We start from the raw sequence: 12,203 nt of genomic DNA, 5'->3' as shown, positions 1-12,203 counted from the left end.
CTTGCACTTGAATGGATAATAGATGTACCACTAAAACACTTAGGTTCTAAGAATTTGTATTTGACACAAAGGAATACAGAGATCAGATAGATATTTTAACCAAATTAAATATGTGATAGGAACAACACATTTTATAGAATAGGATGAATGATCTTCCTTTTTGTGCTGACGCACCAACCAATTTCTGTAGAAAATCAGTGTTCAGTGAATTATCTTGAGAGTTTCCTTGAAAATGTGTAATCACATAAAAATTTTTAGAGAATGATAATACATTTAGATCTCACTGTAACATGTAAAATAGATGTCACATATAAACAATAAAAAATAATTCTACAAGCTTTTAATGTAATTGCCTAATGGACCTTTGAACATAATGCGGTGATAGTAGCATGGGCCAAGTTATGTGACATCTGCATATTTCAGGGTTTTGATATTTTATTTATAGAATATTGCTGTGAAGGTTTGAATGTAGACTTTGAAATTTTGAGAAACCTTGAAAGAAATAACAGTGTTTCTGCTAGCTGCTTTCAACTGTTTCTGAATCACGGCAGTGATTATAACAAGTGAGGTAGCTCCATTGAAACGAAGTGAAATGAAATGTGTTAACTTCCCTCAAAAAGTCAGATGAATGGTTCTATGCAAGGCCAATTTTTCTAAGCTCTGAAAGGAGTTGCATCATTGACAATACTGTTTAAGATTTTTTTCTTTAGTTACTATCAGGAAATTTTGGCCAATTTGTATGAAACAAGGAAGGGGACATTTCAGAATTTCCTTTTTCTTCACTCTTAGTCAGCCATCTATTTAGGCCTGAGAGATTCTGAAGAACTTCATTGGACCAGGCAGAAGACAGTTTATCCAACCATTCCTTCATTCATTTAACAAACACTCATGTTATTCTGTGAAAAGATCTATTGTGGCATTTCTCATATATACTTTTTTATATACTTAGTCTCTGACTGAAAGATGCTATTAATCTACATAAGGAGTTAAAATAAAACTTCAAATATTAGTCCCCAAGGTGGAATTATGCATATTTTTAGTAAAATATTATAACCATCAAGAGAAATTCAAGGATTTTTCTTGCCACTTATCTTTTCCATAAAAGAGAACTTTGATATAATATACAAAGACTTAATAGACAAAGACTCATTAATGATGGAGTGGGGTCACCAGTAGTGGTTGGAGTTCTGAAAGAAAGGATTAAAATTAAATGTGCTTAGGAAAATTCTCTCTCCTCTTTTATTGAGCTCTTCCTATTTACTAACATGATGAGATTCAGCCTAAGAACGTGCCTCTGCCTTGGAAGAACAACTAGGAACAAGAAAGAAGATCATCAGTGAGAAAACGTGGAGGAACGTGCTCATGTCTGACTCAAATGTAATCCCTTTTCTAAAGAGTCAAAATGAGCTTATGTATGCGTCTAGCTCAATAGGATGAGAGAATTTATAAGAATTTGGAGCAGAAATAATGAATGCGTATTTGTGAAAATGTCCTCTGTATAAATGCGTGGCTCCATAGTGTATCTTTTTGTGGGCATAGGGAATTGGGCAGCAGTGTTAATGGTAGCTAACTAGTTGTGTTACTTAGAATTCTCATCTCAAAACTGTTGTGAATTTGGACATTGTTTTTGTTTTTCACATGCTCAAGTTTTCTGCCATATAGGCAGAGCATCATTGTATACATACTAGTAACTAGAGAAACAATGGAAAGCTTCATCATCATGATAAATACATTTTAAAGTAAATGAATCATTGCAAAGGCTAAACACAAAGCTAAAATGTATTACAACTTAGACAATGACTTTCCATTATTTTATAAAGCGTTTACTTAAATTAGATTTATGTAGACATTGATTAAGCCATTTCCTTTCTGGAATCAATTTGAAACTTTTTTTCACAATCTGCTATTTAAATTAAGGCTGTCAAAAAATATTGCCATAGTTACCTGTATCATATTAGCATAAAATGAAAATTTTTGAAAATTTTCTTTCCTATGCTATTAGCACTGCCTTATGTACACAGCAAGTAAGTCCTTTGGGGTTGATATGTATGTTACTATATCTATGTGGGACTCATTTATAACCCATTGAGCCCACTTATAATGCAACTCCCTGCTCCATTCACCTTGATGGGGGACAGGATAGGAAAAGAGCACTATTGAAATTCAGAAGATGATTTGAATTTGGCCTTTTCTTACAAAACAGAGATACGCTGCTCATTATTTCTGTTCTCCGTTGTCTTAACTATTTATTTCTGCTAATTATTTTCTGTTACTTTATCTCTGTTAAGTAAACACAGGAGTCCCACACCCTTAAATTGAAATGTTTCCCCATCCATCCAAAGAACTGTGTTCCCTGAGCTACCCCTAAGCCTCTTCAGTGTCCTGCTAGGTTTCAATCTCAGGGATAGATGACATCAGTAAGGTTCCTGCACTGAATATGGCAACTGGCCACTCATAGCTAAAATCCACAGATGAAGATGATGGCTAGTAGATTCTGTTTTGATGAGCTTCAGTATAAATTCTCATGATTTGTGTGTTTGAATACTTCCTTTAACTTTTTCTGGAATCGTTGAATGTCCACACTTGTTTATCAGATTTCTCCACATTTTAATGTAGAGAGATGTAATGAAAACATCATGCTTTATACAAACTAAAATGTGATACCTCCCACAAGAGACTAATATTAAAGATCTTGTGTGTCCTCTCTTTTGCAAACTCATTTTTAATCTCACTCTTTTTCTGTTTTGTCCTGACAGGTGAAATACCCTTCAAAGACGGGGGCCACACTGCGCAGGCATCTTTTAGAGAAAAGCACGGTGGAGGAATAGCCTCTTCTGATCAGAATGGCCATCAGGGACAAGTCTAAGGAAATGTCAACGGGTGAAGTGTGCCCTGTGTTCTCTCCATTTCCTCTTTCACAAAGGACTAATATGGCTTAATGATATCGTTCATAAATTTTCGTGGCATGAGTATTTGCGGAGAGTTGGAAGATCTCATCCAATCCTAGAACTAACACAATGATAACATGATAACCATCTGCATGGCAATTTATAAAGAATTTCCACATGCCTGAACACATTTTACCCTATTTATATTTTATCATATATGAACCGTATTTTACTCATTTGATCCTGGGAAGCATATAGAGCAAGTGTTTTCATTATGTCCATTTTACAAGTGTGGGAAACAAAGCAATGGAGACAGAAGTGATCTACCTGAGAACATACAGTTGATAAGTATCTGACCCCAAGGTGATTGATGATAAAGTCCTAGCCCTTTCTCTTATACATTCTGATTACTCCTCTTTAGTCTTCACCCAAGACTAGAAAAATAAATACTTGTGCTTAGGATCCAAACTAGAACACAATGAGAAAAGTCAGGTCTGGATTTTTTCCCCTGACTTTATTTTAGTTTTTTCCCATTTAAAAAATATTATACTTTTATCATGTCCTTTTCTAGGTGAATATTAAAACACAAAATGTGCATTCATTCTGGTTTTTTAATTTTGTATGTTTCTGTATATGTCAATGTCTATAATCAGGGCTTAATCTGACCTATCTTTTCTTCATTTTAGAAAAAAAAACAGTTTGATATTTCATTTAAAATATTATTGTTTTTTCCTTTAAGGCAAAATCTCTTTGCTGAATTTGCCTGAAAATATAGAAAAAGCCAGATTGCCCCCAGAATAGTAGATGTTCAGAAGTCTGACAATTTCCTGGAATAGTCCAGCTCTGAGAGGGTAAGCACACCTGATATGCCACATGAAAACAACTGAATGGTGGTAGAGAACAACTAAACAGCATTAGAGTAAGTGGCTGCATTAGTTACGGTCAATGGAAATTTCCAGAAAATAGGTCTAGGCTTTTAGTGAGTGTCTGTGATCTAATTCTACTCAACGCAAATAATTCATTTTCCAGAAACTAATTTGAAGTTTCTCTACCTAAAACACATCTACAGAGACATTTACTCTAAGCGTTTTGGTGAATTTTGAAACAGTGTAACAATGAACTGAATTGTCTTAATATAGCATAATACCTAAAGTGCATATTTTCTGAGTGTGCATTATGCTACCACTAAAACACACTATTAAAATAGTGGTATTTATCCTTTCAAATATATATATATTTATATTTATTTATATTTGTGTTCCAGTAATATATACCAGAATTACTCTTAATTAGTGTTAGCATTATTACAAAAATTGCCTCCTGGTATACATGTGTTTTATATGTGTTTTTCACTTATTGATATATCAAACCCCGATTGGGGCTCATATATGCCTGAATCAACAATGTGTAAGAACTCATATTTCCTCACATCCTCACTAAAATGGGACATTATGACATTTTACAGTTTTTGAAATGTGGAACGTGGTCTTTATTATTTAGCTTGCATTTCTGAATTCTAGAGATGGGCAGATTGGGATTGTGAAGGTTCAGGAGAGCAAAGAAGTCTTTTTGAAGGAAATGCTGACTGAACAGAGATCTGAGCCGGTTCCAAAAGAGTGAGAATACTAGGAGCACAACATAAGTTCAAGGTAGAGAAAGAAGGACAAGGGGCCTGGAACAAAGCCAGGTGCTTGGTTAAGATGAGCCTGGCAAGCTAGGTGAAGACTGGATAATACAGGGAGTTATAGGCCATATTTAGAATTGTGCTCTTTATCCAAAAACTGAGAGACATTGAAGAGTTGTAAGCTGAGGGTATGGGTATGTTCAGATTTGCTTGTCAAACACCACATTCTCTGTGCAGTGATTAATTAGAATTAATCTTAGCGGGAAAGAGTAAGAGCAATAAGGCCAGCCTTGAAGTTATTGCTGCGATGACATAGCACTGCCCCCTCCCTGCTCCACTCACTACCACCACAAGAGAGAAGCTACTACAGCTATGTACTCACTAAACCCTGACATGACTTGTATCTTAATCCCAACGCTCACAATTCATCATCCCTTCCTATTCGTCTACTTTACTTACACTAGTGATCGCACTCCAAAATTCTTTGACGTCATTAAGACCTCCAATTCAGTGAACTTACCATTTTTTCACTATTTTTCGTAACCTATTATCCCCTTTATGACTTTATATTCTGCACACAACCAAGATTCCATGGCCCAGTACTATAACAATTTCATGGCAAATTCCCTTAATTTTCTTGTTCCTCTCTCTGTCAGCCACATCTGGCAAAACTGAACTTTGCTAAACCCAACTATCTGACAAAACTCACTTAAAATTTATGAAAAGATTAAAAATGAATATTCAACAATGATATTCTACTTTACTCTCTTAGAAAATTCATTTTCTTATTCTTATTTCACACCAGGTCTTAGTCTGTAAGGGCCACTATAACAAAACATCACAAACCGGGTAGCTTATAAACAACAGAAATTTCTTTCTCACAGTTCTGGAGGCTAGAAGTCTAAGATAATGATGACAGCATGGTCGGGTGAGGGGCCTCTTCCTGGTTGTCGACTTCTTGCTGTATCCTTGCATGGTGAAAGGGGTGAGGGAACTCTGTGTGTATGGTCTCATTATTTATGAGAGCACTAATCCCATTCATGAGGGGTCCACTGTCATGACCTAATTAGTTCCTAAAGGACCCACTTCCTAAGCCCATCACATTGGCATTAGGATTTTAACATATGAATTTTGGGGGGACAGGAGCATTTGGACCATAGCACTGTAACTTTCCTCAAGTTTCCTAAAAATTTCTACATTCTTCAATGTTAACTGTTGCCTTTTTCACATTTCACTAAAAAGTAATTAAAATCAGTAAAAAGCAATTTCGTCTTTCTACTACCAGCTCCACCAGCCTACTTGCATCTGTACAAACTATTCTTTGTCTGTGATTGACATGACAATGGAAGATTTCTTCTTTCTCCCCAAGGCCAATCTACTTGTGAATTAGATCCTAATCCTTATTAAATTCTCTAAGACTTCTGTCTTGCATTTTGTTTTCTGCATCAAGTTTTTTCCATCTCTATTCTAATCAACATACAAACATACTTTAAAAATGAATGAAATATCTTTAAAACAATCGCCTTTGAGCTCACATTTTCCTTCAGCTACTACCCCAATATTTCTCTCTTTCTCATAAAGAATTCTCATAAGACTGAAATTCCTAGAAAAAGTTGTCTATTGCTGTCTCTCTTTCTTCACTTCCGTATTTTTCCTCAAACAATTCCAGTTTGTCTTTCATCCTCACCAGGAGTTCTAATCGGCATTGATGTATATATCACGTCAAAGCCAGTGGACAAATATTTGCTTAATCTAATGAGCTTCAATAGCATTAGACACAGTTTACCACAACCTCCTCGAATACAATTTCTTTTCTGTGCTTCTGTGACTTCTAGTGTATTTATTTTCACTTGTAAATCACTAACCTTTCTTTCTTGTTTCCTTTGCTTTTCTATAAGGACTCTGAATATTGGAGAGACCTAGGGTTTTATCCTCAACCTCTTCCATTTACTTTCCACCTCAGGTCCCATAAGTGACCACATATTTGTTATTGGATTGAAATATTACCACCACATGGGTTACTATCCTATATTAATATCTAATATTACTCAATCTAAATGTCTTCCTTGAGCTTCAGACTCAGATATCCAATTGTCTACGTGATATATCCATCTAAATGTGTTATATCGCTCTCAATATAATATAGAAAAAATAACTATGAATTTCCACCCCTCATTTCACTCCTCAAAAATGATCCCATCTTATTAAGTAGCACCAAAATCCTCTTATTTTTTAAAGGCAAAACTACAGAAGGTGTTCTTCAGTCCCTTCTTCTTTTGACAATCTGTATGCAATAACTAATTTCAACAAAAGTCTATGAGCTCTCTGAATATTATTGATTACATAATAATAAATGTGTTAGAAAATGGCTATTTCTCATCATATGCTACATCCTTTGCTCATGTCACCATCACTGCTTTATGTGGATTCTGCATAATCCTATCAACTGACCTTACTGCGTTTCCTCTTGAACCTATCCCCCTATTCCACACAGCAGCCAGGTGGATTTTTTAAGGCCTAAGTCAATTCTTGTCTCTCTCATGCTTAAAGTTCTCCAGTGTCTTTGCATCACACTTATAGGATGAAAACTCTTTGTGTATCTTTCAACATCCTATGTGTAGTCTCGGTTCATCCTTCTCATCTCAGCACCCTCCACACTAACTGCAATTGCTGCCCTTTCTGTTTAGAGGACTCTTGTCACAGATCTTCACTTGACCACAGCCTTTTTCATGATCCCAGGTTCAACTAAAATGGCAGCTTCTTGGAGAGGAATACCCCAAAAATCTGTTCCTGCCTCTCATTCTTTAACACATTCCCCAATTTTAAACTCTTTAGAACAGTTACTATTTGTGTGCTGGAAATATACATTTGAGAGTCCTTTTAGAGAATTACAGACAGTCATGGGCAGAAATTCAATCCTAAAGAAAGAGTGTATAAAGGATTAAAAAAGAAATCTCTGCCTTGAGTCATGAATAAATTCAACATATAATAGTCAATGCAGAAAAATTAGCTATCAAGTAGAAAAAAGAGATTAAAAGATGTATAGAACGTCCCTGACTTATGATGGTTCGACTTACGGTTTTTCAACTTTATGATGGTGCAAAAGCAATACACATTCAGTAGAAATTGTGTTTTTGAATTTTGATTTTTTCCCCAGGCTAGAGATATGCATATGATCCTCCCTCGTCACGCTGGGCAGGGGCACTGAGCCACAGCCCCCAGTTAGCCACGCAATCATGAGGGTCAACAACTGATGATACACCATTCTGTACCCGTAGAATCATTCTGTTTTTCACTTTCAGTACAGTATTCAATAAATTGGATGAGATATTCAACACTTTATTATAAAATAGGCTTTGTGTTGGATGATTTTGCCTAGCTTTAGGCTAGTGTAAGTGTTCTGAGCACATTTAAGTAGGCTAGGCTAAGCTATAATGTTCAGTAGGTTAGCTCTATTAAATGCATTTTTGACTTAATGATATTTTTAACTTATGTTGGGTTTATTGGATGTAACCCTATCGTAAGTCAGGGAAGATCTGTTGTGAGAAAATCAAAAGGCTGTGGAAATGAAGCTGCATACCTGAGGGTTACTGTAGATATTCAATAAACAATTTGCTGTTTTCCTGTTTAACTTGAGGGGTGACTCAGTGGTCTTGAGGATTTGTGGGCATGTTTTGCAGAAGATTTGTGAGCTTGTTGTGCAGAAGAAATAGAATGCCTTAGGGAGGTTGTGATCGATCACCAGATGGCCAGCCCTCAGCTGCCATTGACACCTAGAAGTCAGATTACCCAGGGGATTATCTGGAGAGACTCCTTTGTTTCTCTGAAGCATCTCCTGCCAAGCCCCTTAGCTCTATAAAACCTCCCTGCTTTTTGCTCTTGTTAAGGTGGATTTAAGCAAACCTATGCTCCCATCTTCTCATCTTGGCCAATTTTAATAAAACCTTTCTCCATCTCCAAGCACCAGTGTCTCAGTGTTTGGCTTACTGCACATTGGGCACACGAATTTGGGATTAAGAGGTTTGGTATCAGGAACGTGGAAAAAAGTCCAAGAAGTTGAGTGTAGCTAATGGTGTTGAATGCCTCTGAGTAATCAAGTAAGTAGAAGAATTTAAAATTTCAATTGGATTTGAAGAGATATAAGCCTTTTGTAACCTTATCAGGAGGTGTTTAATGGAGTGATATTGGTGGTAATCATGTTGGAATGTATTGAATAAAGAACAAGAAGCTGGGAAAGGCAACAGTATATATGGAAAATACTTCTGGGGAATTTGTATATAAAGAGGAAGTACATTGGACTAAGGGTTGGGAAGACTATGGTATAGGAGCTGAGACAACTTTTTCAAAATTAGAGCAGAAACTTCTTCAAGAAGGTGGAGAAATACCAGAATAGAAGTGACGAGGGTTATACTTACATACTTTCCAACGTAACTGGAAAGAGAGAGAACAGACAAGAATTGAGATGATCTTGAGATGACACAAACTGGCACCCTCAGTGAGTAGTTTGGCTTCAGGTAGAGTAAGGAGGGGAAGGTAATCCTTCAGAGAAGGTCAGGATAAAAGGGGTTGCTGACTATAAAGATATAGATATAAAGGACCAAGAGAAGGAGAGATGAAGAGGGGTACAAATAGACTGAAGAAAGTTCAGATATTACTGGGATGATGGTGCCATGGCGGATCAGCAGGGAGGAGAGCTTACGGGAGAAGAAGCCTGTAAAAATATTTTAGAATTCTCTTTAAGAAATGTGGGCACATTGCCTAATATCCAGAGAAAATTTTGGCTGACGGAGTGGCTGACTCAGAAGCTGTAGAATCTACAGCCTACAGGAGCCTCCTACTCTCTCCATATGGAAATGTCAAGATCTATAATCTTGTACTATTTTTAGCTGCACCAGCTTTAAAGCAAAATTAAGTAAACAACGTGAAGAAGATCACATTTTATTTGGTTGTATTGTGTACTTTAAAAAAAATCTGTGTTTTAAGTAAAACAGTCTGTAAACACCCTTCTCAAAATAATTTTCTAGTAGTAGTTACACCCATGACAGTTGGTCAGTTGCTCCACCATAGTTAGTATTTTTTGTTTTCATCAAAATAAAATGACTTTGAAGGCATGTGATTTTATGGGGAGGGGAGGGAAAATAAGACTTGTTCCCAGCAAAAAAAAAGAAAACCACAGGCACAAGAGAAGTTCTTTGAAATCCGACAAATATGCTAAACTATACTTGAAATGAGGAAGTAAGCTAGTTATTATGGTCTCTGTTATATGGTTGAAGCAATTGAGGCTCACAACACTTAGGGGTGAATCAAACTCATAATTATTAAGTGATGGAGACTAATTTTGAGCTCTTTTTTTAGGAGTTTTTGCCCCATGTACTTTTCTTCTATAGTATGCTGCTTCTTCATTGAGGCTTATATTCTAAACCTGATTATAACCTTTGCTGAGGACAAAACTGCAGCCATCTGAACATCTGGTGCTGCTTTTCTGTTGCACTAAGGTCTCTTTAAACAGTTGGTAGCTGGAATACTGATTTCAACTCTGACAAGAATCAACCGTCAGCAGAGATTTTCATAGTTACATTGTATAAGAAGTTGCTACAGAACTAGAGACCTTTTTTATTTAATTTTAATCAGAGCAGCCATTTCACTGTGGTTTCCAAAAAATTAAAATATTTTTTGATAGGAATGAAAATGTTATTTTCAATTCCTCTTTTTTGTTACATGCCTAAGATCACATTGACATATATTTGATGTTTTCTTTGAGGTAGTTTAGAGCACAATAAGAAGTAGATTATTTATTGCATTTTTATTATAGAAGCATTAGATAATATAAAACTGTAAAAGAAAACATTTTCTAAAAATCACCTATGACCTATAATTCTACTACTCAAAGTCAGCCTTAGTGTGTATGGCGTTTTAGCATATTTCCTTGAGTCTTTATGTATTAATTTTTGCATGAATGCGTTATTTCCACAAATTGTTATTGAGCATCTACTTTATGCCAGACTTTGATCTAGGCCTGGGCATTGAGCCTAAAGAATGTACAGGATAAACAAGGCCCTATCTTCATTAAGCCCCTCTCTCTCTCTATCTCGGTATCTCTCTCTCTTCAGTACAAACAAACGTGAATGTGAGCATAATAATATATAGTAGAACATCTTTTTATTTCTTAGAATTATACTTTCAGTATTACCCTATTTTTAAATAATTCCTCTGATGTCTTATCAACCATGGAATGTTCAAACCACAATGGACCATTCCTCTATCATTAGAGATTCAGATCCCAACTTGTAATGCAATGACTAAAACTTTTATGACTTTTATTAATCACTTTTCTGATCTTTAAAATGTGCTCATCTTATAAAATCTGAAAAATCAGAAAATGAAACAAAAATAGTCACTCATCCTACCATCTATAAATAATGGTTGTTTATAATATGATAATATTCCATTTCAGCTGTTAACAAACTTATCATAATGTCCTGCACTACATCTATACCCTACTATTTTTATTAAAATTGTATCTAACACTTTTGATATTTATTTCCAAATTCTAAAAAAAAACGCCAGTGGCTTTGAATGCCATCTTAAATACTTCTGAACTTGTGAATTAAATTTTGCTTGTTGACTCATTTGTTTGCACTTTCTTCATTTGCATTTATTTCACTATTGTGAGGGTGAATATTTTTTCATAATTTTTGTAGCTAAGACCAGTTCTTTTTTTCTACATGTATGCATGTAGAAAGATACTTATGTATATATTCTTTTAGGGCTTTTTAAAATCAATTTCTATAGATTTCACATATGTTGAATTATGATCTGGTAGTAAATATATTTCCTTTTTGGTGGCTTATTTCTAAGTGTTTGAATAATATATTGTGGTTGTAAACTCACACATGCAAGTGAGCACAGGTGCTTTTGTGTAATTAATTCCATTCTCAGTATAAAATATAGCGTATGTTTCCTTTTAGGTTGTTTTTGGAAATGATGTTACAAGTATGTGTACAAAGTCATTTATATTTATGTTTAATTTATTCACACAGGTCATAAATAACATCTACCTACCGTACTGGATCTCTACTTAAATACTCTGCCTTCCCTGTTCCATGAATTTATGTTGGTGCTATCCTTGCTGCCAATCACCTATAATCATGTACTCAATTCAATTACTTCTCAATTTTGTAAAGATGTTCCTTTATAAATATCCCCTCTCTTCTCCTGCTTCATTAATTCACTGGATTATTTCCATCAAGACACACAATCTAAAATATCTTCCTTCTTTAGAAATAATCCATCTATCCCACATGTCTCTGCTTCCAGTTATAGCAAAACTTCCTTAAAGAGTTGTTAACGCAAATTGTATTCATTTTGTATCCTTTTTTTCTTGGAACTTCTTCAAATAGACACTTCTTTTCCCCTATTGCTCCAGTAAAATAACACTTGCTAAGGCCACTGATGACATCATGTTGCCCATTCAGTGGTCATTTCTGAGAACCTAAATGACTTGAATTATCAGCTGTGCTGGATGTAGCTGGTCGCCACTTTTTATTGAAACACTGCCTTCACTTGTTTTTTAAGGTCCTACTCTCTTTTGGTTCTGCGTTTACATATTTGGCAACTTATTCTCAGCCTCCCTGCTGATTTCTTCTCATCATCTAGACTTTTAAATTTTGTCATATTCCAGGCCTCAGTCC

This window comes from Equus asinus, chromosome 3 (genome assembly GCF_041296235.1).
Source record: "Equus asinus isolate D_3611 breed Donkey chromosome 3, EquAss-T2T_v2, whole genome shotgun sequence".
Classification (NCBI taxonomy): domain Eukaryota; kingdom Metazoa; phylum Chordata; class Mammalia; order Perissodactyla; family Equidae; genus Equus; species Equus asinus.
Note: the sequence above shows the minus strand (reverse complement) of the source record.